A 16,540-nucleotide genomic window follows, 5' to 3' on the forward strand; every position below is an offset into this window, starting at 1 on the left:
GTCAGGTGGACATCGATTCATCCTGGTTTTGGTAGATGATCATGCCACCAGGTACCCTGAAGCTATACCCCTTCGGACTGTTACTGCCAAGGTGGTTGCCCGGGCCCTCCTGGGCATTTTTACCCATGTTGGATTCCCCAAGGAGGTTGTCTCTGACCGAGGATCCAACTTCATGTCTAGTTACATGAAAACCATGTGGAAAGAGTGCGGGGTAACCTACAAGGTCTCCACTTCTTACCACCCCCAGACCAATGGTCTGGTTGAGAGATTTAATAAAACTCTCAAAGGCATGCTAGGTGTTTTGGAAGAGCCCCTAAGGAGGAAATGGGATTTCCTCCTGCCATGCCTGCTGTTTGCTTACAGAGAGTTACCTCAAGAGGGTGTTGGTTTCAGCCCCTTTGAGTTACTCTTTGGACATCCTGTGAGGGGGCCCCTCGCCTTGATCAGAGAAGATTTGGAAGCCACCCCTCCCGGTCCCGCCAAGCAAGTGGGGGACTATGTGTTAGGCCTCAGACGGAGGATGACACAGATGATGGATCAAGCAACGGCGAATCTCAAGGCCAGCCAGGAATTGAACAAATACTGGCATGACCTTAAAGCATCGCAAGTGGATTGGACTCTGGGACAGGAGGTCCTCGTGATGGAGCTTACCAAGCCTCGGGCATTGGCAGATAAATGGACTGGACCCTTCCGGATAATCTCGAAGATGGGCGAGGTCAATTATCTGGTTGACATGGGAATCCCAGGGGTAACCCCTCAGGTATTCCATGTTAATAGGCTCAAGCCTTTCCACAGGCGAGCAGAAGTCTCATGTCTCTTGCTGGCTTCAGAGCAAGAAGAGGATGAGAGTGAGCCCCTTCCTGATTTGCTGCATAGCAACCCTAAGGATGGCTCAGTGGAGGGAGTGCAGCTCTCTCCAGATTTGACAACCGAGCAGCGGAGGGCCTGCAGGACTTTGCTCCAGCAGTATGCCTCTCTGTTTTCACTGATGCCAGGCCTTACACTGTGGTGTAAGCACGAGATTGACACTGGTGACAGCGTGCCTGTCAAGAGCAGGAGCTACCGAATGTCAGATACGGTTAAGAACCACATCCAGGCTGTGGTCGCCAAGATGTTGGATCTGGGTGTTATTGAACCCTCAACCAGTCCCTGGTCCAGTCCGTTGGTCCTTGTCCCCAAGGCAAGTTCCCAGGCAGGTACCAAGGATTGGAGGTTCTGTGTGGACTACCGACGAGTCAATGCCGTCACCAAAACTGATGCGCACCCATTGCCCGGGGCTGATGAGCTGGTGGACACCATAGGTGCTGCCAAATTTGTGAGCACCTTTGACCTCACCTCAGGCTATTGGCAAATAGCTCTGACGGACCATGCCAAGGAAAAGACGGCGTTCTCAACACCCGAGGGACTCTACCAGTTTAGGGTCATGCCTTTTGGGTTGAAGAATGCCCCTGCCACCTTCCAGAGATTGGTCAATCATGCTCTCAGTGGGCTGGAAGCCTTTTGTGTGGCTTATTAGACGACATTGCCGTCTACAGTTCCTCTTGGGAAGAGCACTTGACACATCTGGGTAGAGTGTTGCAGGCCTTAAAAAGGGCTAACCTCACTATCAAGGCCACCAAGTGCGAGATAGCTCAGGGGAAAGTCACATATCTTGGTCATGAGGTAGGAGGGGGTCCAATCCAACCTCTCCCCAGTAAGGTACAGGATGTACAGGACTGGTTGACTCCCACTACTCAAACCCTGGTGAGAGCCTTTTTGGGCCTCACTGGGTAATATTGCAATTTCATGGTGGACTATGGAACCATAGCTACACCACTGACAGCTCTGACTTCTCCCAATCAGCCGAGGAAGGTTAATTGGGCTGAAGACTGTCAGAGGGCCTTTGATGGCTTGAAAGAAAGTCTGTGTCGAGCACCCGTGTTGTGTGCGTCTGACTATAGCCGACCCTTTATCGTCCAGACGGATGCCTGCGACAACGGAATTGGAGCTGTCTTGTCCCAGTTAGATGACAAAGGGAGAGAACATCCTATCATATTCATCAGTAGACAACTCGAGGGTAGAGAATTTAGGTGGGCTACTGTTGAAAAGCAATGTTTAGTATAGTTTGGAGCCTTAGGCGTTTTAGGCCCTACCTTACGGGGTCTACCTTCAAGGTCCAAACAGATCATAAGACCCTGAATTGGCTTATGCACATGAAGGGTGAGAACCCGAAACTGCTCAGGTGGTCCATTAGCCTGCAAGGGCTAGACTTCACCATAGAGCACAGACCAGGGAAGAGTCACGATAATGCAGATGGCCTTTCCAGAAGGTATGTTGACCGTCTGGATGAGGGTGTCTATCCCGTGGGAGATTAGGCACCCTCCACCTCAGTCTTGAGGGGGCGACTGTGATGCTGGAAATGCATCGGAGGGACAGGGCCTCCGTATCCTTGTACTTTACTGCTTTTTATTGTGTGTTCTGTTGTGTTTTCCGTGCAGGAGTTCAGGTGGGACTCCTGGTGGTGCAGCTCTCTTTCTTTTGGTTTGGTGAACGGACCCATGGGATACCCTTATGGCACCCATGGGTGGGGTTACAACCCTGTGCCCCTAGTGTATGTTTTTGGGCACCTGTGAGTGGCCCGCAGAGCAGGCCAATCTGGAGATCATACAGGGTGCCAGGCGCAAGGCCATCAGGTCCCAGTACAAAAGCAAATGGACCAGATTCTGCCACTGGGCAGACTCCAAGGGAATCAACCCCTTGGCCAGAAGTTTGGGTGACGTGCTCTCCTTTTCGGCACACCTCGCTCATTCAGGTGTACAGGTGGACACCTGCCTCACATACCTTGCAGCCATTGGGGCTTACAGGAACTCGGAGGAAGGCATCTTTTCCTCCTCCAACCCTATAGTCAAGAAACATTTGACTGGTCTCGCTAGGCTCTACCCTCCTGTCAGGAGACGCACCCTGTGTGGGACCTTAACATAGTCTTGGGCACCCTGGCGCACAAACCATTTGAGCCAATGACGTCCATGGACATTCGGCTGGTCACCATCAAGACGGCCTTACTAGTTGGTCATACCTCGGCTCGCAGAGTCAGTGAGATCCATGCGCTGGACGCCTTTGAACCATATAACATCTTTCACAAGGACGAGGTAGTCATGCGAACACACCCTGCATTTCTGCCCAAGGTTCCGTCTGCATTTCACTTGAACGATGAAATAGTCCTTCCTACGTTCTTTCCCGATCCCAAGGATGAAGCACAGAATGTGCTGCACTGCTGGATGTCAGGCATGCCCTAAAATTCTACTTGGACAGGACCAAAGGCTTCCGCAAGTCGTATGGTCTGTTTGTCACTTTTGGAGGCTCGAGGCGAGGCTATCAGGCCTCTAAGGCATCCATATCCTGCTGCATCTCCCCATCAAGGAAGTGTACGAGGGCCAGTACAAGCCGCTCCCGGCCAACATGTATGCCCACGCAGTCAGGGCCAAGGCAGCGGCCATCGCATTCCAGCACCATGTCCCTTGGCAAGTCATAAGGGCGGCCACTTGAGCCTCTCCCTCAGCTTTCTGCAAGCATTACTGTTTGGATGCCGGCTCCAGATCTGATGCAGATTTCGGACAGGTCGTTCTCAAGGTGAAACCTTCCTTTCTACCAAACATAGTCTCGGACTTCCACTTGTTACAAAAAATATTTTGCCATCTTTCTACCCACCTCTTCATCCTGGAATGGAGGAGGAATGATTACATAGGCTAGACCCAAAAAGGGCTCTCCGTTTTTATATATCAAAAATGTTCAAAATTTGTCAGAATGACCAATTATTCATTGGCTACACAGGTCCTAAATTGGGTTTAGCTGTGACAAAACAGACCCTATCTAGATGGATTATTCTGACTATTGGGGAATGTTACAGGTTAGGTAAAGACACGCTGGAAGGTTTAAGAGCACATTCTACAAGGGGCATGACAACTTCTGCTGCTCTTCAGAGAGGGCTTTCAGTAAAAGACATATGTGCAGTGGCCACTTGGTCGTCTGTTCACACTTATTACTGCCTGGATTCATCTTCAAGTCAAGAAGGACAATTTTGGAAGGCGGTCCTTCATTCGGTCCATGATACCACCACCAAATTATAACTGCTTTGAAGATGAGGAATATGTGGGAGGACACAATCCATTTGAACGACAAGTTACCTGTGGTAACTTTCTTTCGATTGGATGTTCCTTCCACATATTCCTCATCGCCCCTCCCAGCCTACCCCACCGTAGAATTTGTGTCTTTACACTTTATGCTTTCTTGGAGCATATGGTCTATGGTACGCCTTGTAATTCCTCTACGGGAGGGGAGGGGGGGACAACTGAAGACAATGGGCACTGCATGCGCTTCTTATACTGACTGATGTTGACAGTCGAACAAAGGCCATCGAGGGACATTGACTTGACGAGACAGCACACCGCGCCCTCTGTCGAGAAATATTTTCTGAAGCCGGAAAGATATTAAAAAAGATGAGGAAAGTGTGGGAGGAACATCCAATCGAAAGAACTTTACCACGGATAAGTAACTTGTTCTTTGAACGCTTCCTCAGCAAGAATCATTGTAGGACCTCGACCTCTGAGTGTCCACTGTAATGGTCTGTCATAGGGAAACATGACTCGAGCAGTGGTCGAATCAGAAGCTCCTGCACCATTATCCACCTGAGCCACTATCCTTCTGTTTCGGGCCCTTAGTGCCTTGGTGGAGAATGACTGGTAAATGGAGTAGTCTTTGATCTGAAGGTCCAAGTAAAGACCATTTTGAAGATCTTTAAATAAATACATTCTTTAGATGACAGGTGGAACAAGCTTTAAATGCTTTTCTTTCTGGTGTCAGCAGACACCTAGAGGACCTTGGCGAAGGAAGTTGAATCATCCCTTCTGAGGTGACAAGAAGTGGAACTGAACCACCAACGGGTGGAAGGAAGCACTAAACTTCTAGAAATGCAGAAGTAGCAGTTGAAAAGCAAGGAAATGGCAAACATATTGTCAAAAGTAAGAAGACATTTTTTGAGGACTCCCAACACTGTGCGTGCAGTAGAAAATATGAACATGTCCTCTGGGGTGGAGCAACGCGAGACCTGTCTATTGGGTGTGTGGCAATATAACCCAACATTACTAATGGAGCACTAAAGTGACAGCAGTTTTAAAATCTAAATCTAAAGTGCTTTCATGTTACTGAGGATTCCTAGCCTGACAGGGCCTATTCCAACCGCATGTAAATCTGGAGAATGAAAACCACAATCTCCTGTGCCAATGTATGAGTTGTGTAGCTGGATACCGTGGTCGAATGACCCTAGTAAATGCAGAGCTCCTACCACTGACTGCCCTTTCTTTTGAAGGTGCCCTTGGAAAAACAAGTATAACTTGCCACACGTATAAATTGGATTACTAACAAATGTTTTGTTTAAAACATTATTTGAATAAATACATGTAAATATACACCAACTGACAAATAATTGTTATAGACCTACATCAATAATAGTGTCACCAATTGGATGGTCAAAAATAAACAACCACCTTGTGTGGAACTTGTTACCAAAAAACCAAATACATGAATGACCAAAAACATATATCTAAATTCTTTTAAAAACTAGGATCTTAGGTGTGTAATTTTAACACTGGTAGATATAATTGAAATTCCTATGACACTGCCAGACATGTTTTAATCCCTTATGTGGTCGATGGGGAGTCAGGAACTGTGATGAGTTGAAAGTGCAAGCTGCTTTTGCAAGGTTGGCTTTCAAAAATGCATTTGAAAGTTGCAGTGAGGAATTGACTTTTAATTGTATCACCAGCAAACATCAATTATACAAGATGCCTCTGACCCAGCTCTGTGTGTCAGGGTTTCTCTGCCACGTTATGATGATGGTGGTGAGCTGTAGACACCAGGCCTAGTGAAGACGTGCAGTCTATGTTAATCTGGACCGGCTCCATTTGTTAGGTCTGGATTGCTAAAGCCTTCGGCATACTGCATGAACATTGTCGTCCAAAGTTGTGTAGCGCCATTTTCTGTGGTATTGATGGCTTCGTCTTTTGAACTGTCTTAGTAGCACAAGAGGAGGCAATGGAGTTGATAATCTCTGTACTCCTTATTGCTGCAAAGTGTTTTTTTGTGGTCATTTGTGCATGGTGAAGCATTGAGATGGGTAAGCAGTTCATTCATCTTTAGTCGTACTGTGTCACACAAGTTTGAGTTTTAATGGCTTTTGTTGGACTAACCCAAAATATCATGCTACGATGGAATGATGCATTTGCTTTTGAAGTTACAACACGTTTCTTCATCAGATGGTGAAAAGCAAATAGGTGAAGGAACCCATAAAGATTTTTACATCCAAGGCTGCTATCCAAGGAATGCAGAACTGTGATAGTCTTATCTAAAACTTATAAACATACACCACAGGACCCTTTGTTTGCATATAAAACAGTTAGAAATGGTTCCCTGTTCAAATAATGCCTTGTATTTTCATAGCTAAAGTAGGCCTAGATTTTCTATGTTCCAAGACATAAGTGAGAAACCAATACAGGTCCTGGTGAATTTGCAAGTATGTGTATTCTGTTAATAGGGAGAAATGTCTTAAAGTGCATAATTTAAAAAAGCCAAATTAAGCATTTGTTAGTGCATTCATTATCAGGACACAGTGTATTGCTAAAAATATCTGTACCAAAAATGAGCATTTTTAATCCTGGCTACTTATTATGAAGGTCCACTACTGACGCATAATGAACAGCCAGGCTTTTTGTGTTAAGAATGGGTAATCTGTGTGACTTCTATTTCTTAGCTAAGGGGTATAATTCCTTGTTCCTACATGAAACTGAAGCTACATTACCAGTGTTCACATGATATGTTACCTGATGGGCTAGCTTTTAAAGTTCACCACAGTGAGACATGAACCCCATGTCTCTGTTTGAACTGCTTCTTTTTTTTATAGCTCCACTGTCTTTATGAACTTGAGTTACCATGCTTCTCTTTGTCTTGTGGAGAACTCCCATCAGTGATTCTCTTTTTATGGTTCAAAATGGCCTAACTGTAAGATAGTTCTTGGCAAGTTTCACCTATGTACTTTACATGTGGGCATTGGATGAGGTATGCAATGTTGGTTAATTTGCAGTTGTACTTTTCTTAAATCTGTTTTAAGTTTGTGGGGTTGTTATAGGAGATTACGTGCAGATGGATAGGCAGGTTTTACAATACCAGATGTTGAAACATTGACTAGTTCGCCAGGTTTGGTGGGGGGAACACTCAAAGGGGCAAAGAACGGGTAACATCTGGCCCTAAAAACGTTCAATTGTAACACAAAATGCTGTCTCCGGGGGGAATGAAAAATGTGTCTCCCTGAGTCTGTCCTTCGGTAATGGCTTTAGGGGGTACAGTTTTTTCTTCAACAACAAGACGCGGTCATCCATAACCCATGGTCAACAAGCTTCCAGTAGACATGTGGTTAGCTCGGAAATCTCAGATCAAGTTCTACTGAAAACCTCGTTAAACATAGAGGCAAAGAGTCAACTAAATTGGGATTTCTCAAAGAAAACTCTATTACATGATGCCAATGGCCCAACTAGGTGCCTGAAAATAAGCTATAACAAGCAAAGTAGCCAAACATCACAACCGTTAGAGAAATTTGGGCACGCAGAGGATAAGGCCTCTCAGACAGTCGAGGCAAAAATGGCAAACGAAATGTCACAAGAAAGGCCAACGACTCTAGAATTAGCAACAAAGGCTCCCATAGACACTAATGAGAGAGCCTTTCACACAGTGGCAACGCTTAGAGCGATTCTAGCCCCGTTTATGAAGCTGTTTGAGGCCATGGAGGGCACCCTAAAGGATCACACTATGGTGCTTGCCATGCTACATAGTCAGATGATATTCATAGAAGGTTGTGTTACTCTGACACAAAAAAATCTGGAGAATAGTGCAGCGGGATTGACACAACTCCTACATGACATTCTCAATCGTCTAATCAAGGAGAAAGCAGAATGAAAACCATCACGTGCCTCGATGGGATTCGGGGGCTGGTCTAGCGGATAAGGCTAGTCTAATGGACCCCTTTGAAGTAAAACCAAACAATGGTGTAAGAGTATGTTTGGACTGGACCAAAGAAAGTAATCAATTAATCTCGGCTAGTGCCCCCCTGGTGCCGGAGGTACCCCATAGCAGGCAGAAGTTTACTACTGTCATACCAGCCGTAAGGGAGTCCGAAAGTCGAACAGTGGGCATTGGTAGTGGACATAATACCTTGGTGACGGCTCCAGAAATCCAGGCCCCAAATGATAACATAGATCTTGCCCCGAATATAAGGGGCCTCTTGTGTAGGGAAAATATTCAGGCCTCCCTTTCCCAGCCGGAAAGCATCCAAAATGCAGCTGTGGCAATCAGAATTCCGGATGATGGCCTGGCCAATCGAAAAATATGTAAAATCTTCACACAAAAAACATCCGGTAACCCTCAAGAAAATAAGAGCTTGTCACGCTCAACTGAGTCAGCTGAGGCACCGAAACAAATAAAGAAGCTCTGCAAAAAAAGACTATCAAATAAATCTAAAAATCTGCCATCAGTAAAAAATGCCAATTCAAACATCAGCAAATCTTTCATCAGAAATATCTCGGTGCCAGCATTAAGATCTGGCCAGTTTGGTCAACTAAAATTGGGAAACTTGGCATCAATGAACATCCCTTTGGAAAAAAGAGGAAACTTTAAAATTGGCAGAGGAGCCAAGGCACTCCACAAGTGAGATTGACCTGATGGATCTGTCGACTTACAGTATACCGGAGGGCGAAAGCTCTTCATTGGATGATAGCATCACAATTGGAACCTATTCAATAGAGGATTCAGGGGATGAAACATCAGAGAAGGATGACGTGACCCCTGAAATACATTTGAGAGCACTGGATAAAAAAAAGATAATCCTAGGTCAAGAAATAAAATGCCAGGTCGGATATCAAGGAAACTGAAAAATAAGGCAGAGGCGGTAGAGAAGGTGAGAGTACCTCCTTGTGTTGGCGATGCCTTAATAGTATCCAAAGAAAGTAGAACAAGGCATACCCCCACAGTGGAGGAGGGAGGGGACGCAGAAAAAAGTAAGGCTGGCGAAGTTGCCCCGAAGATAAAATTGAACTTATTGCTACCAACTAAACCCAAATCAAAATACCAACAGGAAAAAACTATGGAGGCAAATGAGGGCCTAAAGCTCTCTTTAGAAAGAATATCACCTGATGAAGATGGACTATTACTTAACAGGGCAAATGTACTTAGGCTGCTGCACCATGTCCCGTCACTTTGTTCGGTCTCTTCGCAGGAGTTCTCATTTATAGAATTTTCTGATAATCAACGTACGGACAAAGTGACAATTAGCCAAACATATCTTGGAAGAGGCATAACATTTATGACTCTTGGGGTTCCAGCTACAAGAGGAAAAACTTAGAACAGTACAGGAAAAGGATCATCTACTAAAGCAGGACCAACAATATGAATTTGTGGAGACTCAAGGTAAGGCGAAAGCACAACAAGGTTTGATAAAAGAAGACAAAAATAGCAGATCCACCATACAGAAATCACCTCTTGAAGGAGATGGGGCGAACTGGAAATGGTTGACGGGCATTTTTAGCCGACAAATTACATAAGCAGTAGCACCAAATAGGATCATTAGAACGGACCCTCGTACACCAGAGGGTCATCACACCTATTTTCTGATGATGAAAGTGACCTGGAGCAAGCAGATATTATTTGTCTTCAAGAGGTGTGGCTCGTTGAGGCCCCTTGATAGAGGGATATTGGGTGACATTGAACCTGGCGATTAAAAATCAGGTAGGATGTCCTAAAAGTGGGCTTATAATGGCGGTGAAGAATAGCCTAGGTTGGTCCTTGTTGTATACCTATTCCCCAACCCCATTCATTCAGGTGGTTACAATGAAAACTTCAAATCACACTCAGAGTATAAATCGAATACTCGTTTTGATAAATATCTACTGGAATCCGACGGATCAAAGAAACAGCAAAATGGTCAATGATATAGCAACACTAATAGATGAGGAGATGTTAAAGTGGAACGATCCTTTGATAATAATAGTGAGAGACTTGAATTGTACTTGTATAGATAAGAACAATGAGCAAATTCTAGATGAATGTGATTCTACAAAAATTGAAGAAGAGGAATCGCCTGCAGGAAAATGCTCCAGTCAAGAGACTGTTTCATTTTAAATGGTATTGTGAAAGGAGACGTTCCGACCAAGCCAACATGGATAGGTGTGTCCAGCACTCAACTGTTGGACTACATCTGTGTCTCTTCAAATATGTCGTCCCTATTAAAAACATTGGACGTAGGCACAACTCGAAGCAGTGATGATAATCAACTTAAATTAACATGCCATGCGTTGGATTCAGCAGAATTACATAAGTATGTGCATAAGATCCAAGTCAATCCAGAGAGAAACAGACTGCTTAATAGTGGCAATAAATTGCCAGAACTATCCCAACATCTACTTAAGGCTATTAACAAAACGCAGGATACGGAAGAGCATCTTAGAATCAACTATCTCCCATTGTTCCAAAAATGAGGGACGAATGCTCAAAGCAATTTGAGAAAACCGCAGATGCATCATCAACAGAGCTATGATAATAATAATCAAGAAAAGACAACTTAAGAAGAACATCCAACAATGGAAAAAAGTAAACGCGGGAGAGGCCTCTAAAGAAATTCACAAGTTGAAACAAGGATACCATAATTGGTTGTGGTTGCACAAAAAATCGATAATAAATCAAGATGCTCAAGCAATGGTAGCCACCATCCTAACAAAGAATACTGCGGCCACATGGGCCGCAGTATCAATCAACCAACTTGACACACCACGGGACGCCTTAAAGCCAACCCCAATTTCGTCTTCTGAATAGCAAGCCCACTTCATCAGAATGCAATCGCAGGAAGAGGAGTTATCCTTGGAAACAAATGACATTGCATCGGCAAAAATTAAGTCAGATAAGAAGGACTCAAACCTAGATATAGAGATAGCTTCTATCGAAAAGATTATCAAAGGTTTGAAGAACTCAAGAGCGGTGGGCCCTGACGGCTTGTCTAACATCGAAGTGAAAAAAAATCTTAAACTGTGGCCCACGCTTCTGCATCATCTATATGAAGGTATATTAAGAACATCAAAAGTCCCTTTATCTTGGAAATCGGCAGTGGTGGTCTCTATTTTTAAAAAAGGGTTAAGATCAAATCCGGATAACTACCGGCCATTTGCCCTATTGGACGTGGTGGGCAGAATTTTTAGATCAATATTGTTAAAAGCGTAGCCAAAATGGCGTATTGTACCAGGCCATCAAGACCTATGGCAAGCAGGGTTTGTGAAGGGCATTGGCCCGTCACTTAATGTCTTTTTTTATCAATCTGTTAAAAGCAAAAACAATGCAAAAGAAAGGCACCCAAATGGATCTGACCTTCATCGACCTCTCAAAGGCTTTTGACTCTATTAAGAGAAATCTGCTATGGGCAAAACTCGATCGATGGAAATGCCCGTGACAAATTCTGAATAACATCACAGATCTCCACCATGATACATCTATTAAGGCTAGATTGGATAGATTGGGAACGCTTACAGACGTAATTTCATCAAGGGTATTCCTGAAACAAGGGTGCCTGCTAGCACCTGAACTTTTTAATTTATTCTTATCAGATATCGAAACTACCTTTTGTGACACACGTTCGTTTCCTCCAAAAATCGGCAAGATTGTAGTTGGAAGACTTCTGTATGCCGATGATATAGTGGTAATTGACCAGACTCTGATAGGTTCGCAGCATCAGCTTGACTCCATTCAGAAGTTCATGGAGGAAAATAAGTTAACAATAAATCCAGCAAAATCAAGGATTATGGTCTTTGGAACAGGAAATTGTGTAAGAGGAAAAATGAACTTTCCCTGGTACCTAAAAGGACAGTTGAGATAGTGAAAGAACTCACTTACTTGGTTGTCTGCATTAATAAAAGCAGATGCGAGGCACTGAGAATGGAATCATTGTGTGAAAAGGTCAAAAATATGGCGGCACAAGGAAAAATTCTATTAAAAAATATTGTTGATGATCTCTCACCCCGCTGGTACAATTTTTCAGATTGAAAGTTACACCTATTTTGACATACGAATCGAAGACATCACTTATGCTGCTGGAGGAGATTTGGCTGCAGCTAGAAGGGCTATTTTGTTGAACTATCTTGGGCCTGTCAAAGAGCACTACTATGGCCATCATCAGAAGAGAGTTAGCACTAACATCTGTTAACGCCATAGCCCTATGGAAATCTTTATCCTTCTATCGAAAATGTATAGAGGAATTCCCGAAGGGAGGATTTGCAACACTGAAGCTGGCTTTACAGGACTCGAGTGAGAACCATCAGAAAGAATGGGAGAGTATCTGCCAGATGTCTCTGTTGAATATGAATGAAACATCAGACTCTTTACTTTGGGATCCTGATCGGATTAAAAAGAAGCTGTATGGAGATGACTGGATAGATACGCAAGAATCTTTATATAAATACAAACATTATGAAGGTTTTTGGTCTTTGCCCCGGAAACTAAACGTCCTGCCACGCTACATAAATAAGTTTCCGAATCCCTTTTTAAGGCTGCAATATCTACGTATATGCCTGAACCTATTTCCTTCTAATCTGCGGATAAGTGAGAGAAGAGGCTCGAATATCATTCCCATATGTAGGTTATACCGCCGGGAAAATGTGATCGAATCCATCCAACATCTGCTTCTGAGTTGTCCTGCGCTAATGGCTGAAAGAGAATTGGAAATGGGTGAAATTTTGATGCAATATTGCTGCAGATCTACGGAGGACTGGTGGCGGATGATAATTGAAGGTGAAAAAACACACCTTATACTAGCTGTGGCAAAATGTTTACTTCTAATTCAGGAAAGACTGGAAAAAACTGTTCTAAACGCTAACAAGACCACTTAAGCGTATGAGAACTGTCATGCATTTAAGGACGTTATCTGGCTTAGATGATTATGTCGATTATGTGTTTTAATTCTGTACTAATTTTATCTTACTCTGTATTTTGACTTTTTTATGGGTTTCTTTTTCTTTGTTTATTTTTTCTTTTCCTTCCTTATGATAATAAGGAATTTGTTAATTTTGGTGAATGGTTTTCTAAATTGTAAACCATAATAATGCCAAATGCAATAAAAAAATAAAAAATATAGCGCTACCAGACGAGGATCTATTCACTGACAGTGACACTGATGGGGAAATCATAATGGAAATTTGTATTCATTGTGACATAATGCTTCAAAATACACATTTTCTGACAAAGACATGCAACTTGTGCCAGCCACATTATGGACGACCAATCCCCATGACGTAGGGCTCCTGCAAGAAGTAACCCCCATTAAAATCAGCCTCAAACCTGGTGCAGTGTTGCCCCGAGTAAAACAGTACACCATGTCAAGAGAAGCAGAGGAGGGAATAAAAGAGACAATGCACACCCTACTAGAAAAAGGGATAATTGTACCATCAAATTCACCTTGCAATACGGCTATCTACCGAATTAAAAAAGCGAAGGATAGGGCTTGGAGGATGATACAGGACTTAAGGCCACTTAATGACGTCATAAAAAAGGAATTTCCACTTTTCCCAAACCCTGCTTCAATTCTGTGCAGTATTCCAAAATAGCAACTTGCTTCACAGTGGTAGACTTGGAAAATGCATGCTTCTCAGTGCCACTGGACCCAGAATCACAGTACTTGACTGCATTTACCCTGGGGGGAAAAAGATATGAGCATTGCAGATTGCCCCAGGGATATTGCGAGAGCCCAAGCATTTTCAATAGAATACTACATGAAGACCGTGGCAGCATTGATACAAAGAGCACAATAATACAATATGTAGATAACCTTTTAATATGTGGAGAAAACGAAGAACAGTGCAAAATGGACTCCATTACACTTTTAAATTTACTGGCCTACAAGGTGGACAGACACGAATTAAAGTACTGCTTAAAGGAAGTGCTGTATTTGGGACAACTGATATCAAAAGATGGTAAAAGAATACTCCCAGACAGGGCATCAGCAGTACGTGCAACTATCAGGCCCCACACAGTGAAGGACCTGCAGAAGTTTCTCGGCATATGTAATTATTGCCGGGCATGGAAACTAGATTATGCAGCATACACCAGACCCTTGCTACAACCACTAAAGGAAGCACAGAAAGAGAGCTCAGGGATCGTATGGACCCCAGAAATGAACACAGCTTTTGACACATTGAAATATCTCATCTCCACAGCGCCAGCCCTAGCAACCCTTGATTATGAATGTGAATTCTTACTATTTTCGCACTGTGACAGAACACAGAACACGCATGACAATAGTATTGACCCAGAAAACGTCTTTAGGACAAAAGCCCATAGCTTACTACAGTGGCACATTAGACGCTACAATACAGGACACTTTGCGTCCGAAGAGGCTCTTGCAGCCACTGCATTCGCCATTGAAAAGAGCGCCACCATTGTAATGGGATGTTCAGTAACTTTATTTGTTGAGCACTCCTTGTTTGCCATTCTTGAAAGATCCAAATTTACGCTGACGACATAGAGGGCCACAGCATATGAAATTATATTATCCAGCTCCAACATACACAAACGTTGCAAAACAGTAAACCCGGCAGCATTTATCACTGAAGCATGCACAGTGGAGGATATGCAAAACCATGATTGTGCCACGTATGAAGGGGAAGATGACGACATACCCAAAGCAAATGAAAATGCCCTAGAGGAAGGGAAAGTGTATTTTGTAGACCGGTCCGCATCAGTTAGTCCAGAGACAGGAGAAAAGCATGTAGGAGCAGCAGTAGTGCGGTTGGAGGACGGATAATAAGAGACGATTGTACAGAAAAGGCTACCAATGCATTTTTCAGCACAGGCAGCGGAATTAGTGGCATTAATTGAGGCACTCCACGTAGCAAAAGGGTGCGCAGTAACAATTTATTCGGATTCAGCATACATGACCACAACAGTACACGCGGCGTTGTCAAGGTGGGGGAGGAGAGGTTTCAGAAGAGCAGATGGGTCCCCAGTGCAACATGCAGAACTTTTAAAAGAACTAATAGAAGCATTAGCAGAAACCTCGGTAGTGGCCTTATTGAAGTGCCAGGAACACACTAATAACAGTGATGTCATCTCATTGGGAAACACGGATGGCGGCGCAAAAGAAGCAGCATATTTTGACAAACATTTAAAAGAAGAATTCATAGTAAAAGCAAATGTGGAGGAGGAAAGAGAAACAGGGTATAACTCAATGCCAATATCACAGACAATTGACCTGCAAAAAAGAGCACTGATTGAGGAACAAGAATTATGGGTTAAAAGAGGATGCACACAGTCAGCTACAGATCTCCTTTGGTGCCAAAATTGCACAGGGAAAGTAGTAATGCCCCTAGAACTGTTACAGATAACATTCCAACAACTGCACTTCCCAGCACACACAGCAGAACAACACATAGCGGCAGACATAGAGGAAGATTGGTTCGTTCAAGGATTACAGGAGCATGTTGCAAAATTAACAATAGAATGCACAACGTGCCTAACATATAATTCAGGAATGACTCTAAGAACGTTGAGAGGGACCCTGACCCGCCCCATTGGACCCTTTCGTGAACTGCATATTGATTATATGCGGATAGGGGAGAAAGATGCAATAGGGCAAGAATCTCATTGTGGTGGTCTGCACATTTTTGCATTGGGTGGAAGCAGGACCATGCGCCCCCCCAGATGCGAAATGTGGGGCAACATTTTTAGTGAGAGGTATTCCCACGATGGGGAATTTGTGACGTCATACGTCCCGACAACGGAACACACTTTGTAAATGACATGTTTAAGGCAGTAACCTCCTTATTAGGCATCAAACACAAATTATGTTCAATTTACCACCCGCAAGCGAATGGAGTTGTAGAAAAAATAAATGGCCTTCTTAAAAGAAAATTGTCAAAATTGTGACACACCCTAAAGAAAAACTGGGTGTATTGCTAACCGCTAGCATTATTCCAGTTGAGAACACAGTCAAGCAAATACCACCACTTGTCCTTGCACGGGATAGTTACAGGGAGACACATGCACATTCCAATATCTCCAATTAGGAGAGCATCAGATGCTCACAAAACCGCCACAATATTAGGCAAGGAGTTCCAGGAATATTTAACACAATTGACCAAAGCAGTAAGAAGCATTGCAAAACAAATTGCTAGCAGACAGCCCCAATACACAACTAATGCTTGGGGAAATGGTGTACGTGCTCAGTTTCGTAAGGCGATGGAATGCCACAAGATTTCACAGACCATATGAGGTAGTATATTGTACACCAACAGCAGTGAAGGTGAAGAGCCTGAAATTTTGGATACATCTATCGGACATACAAAAAGCACATGATAGCGTAATAACTCAAGGGGCACAGCAGGATGAACAAGAAATGGCTGTAACTGAAGCATACATAGAATAAGTGTGCCATCGGTTAAAGGGTAACAAAAAGACCAGAAGGATGTAAAGTAAATATGCATAT

The sequence above is a fragment of the Ambystoma mexicanum genome, chromosome 3p (assembly GCF_040938575.1).
Source record: "Ambystoma mexicanum isolate Mex_15411 chromosome 3p, UKY_AmexF1_1, whole genome shotgun sequence".
In the NCBI taxonomy this organism is placed as follows: Eukaryota; Metazoa; Chordata; class Amphibia; order Caudata; family Ambystomatidae; genus Ambystoma; species Ambystoma mexicanum.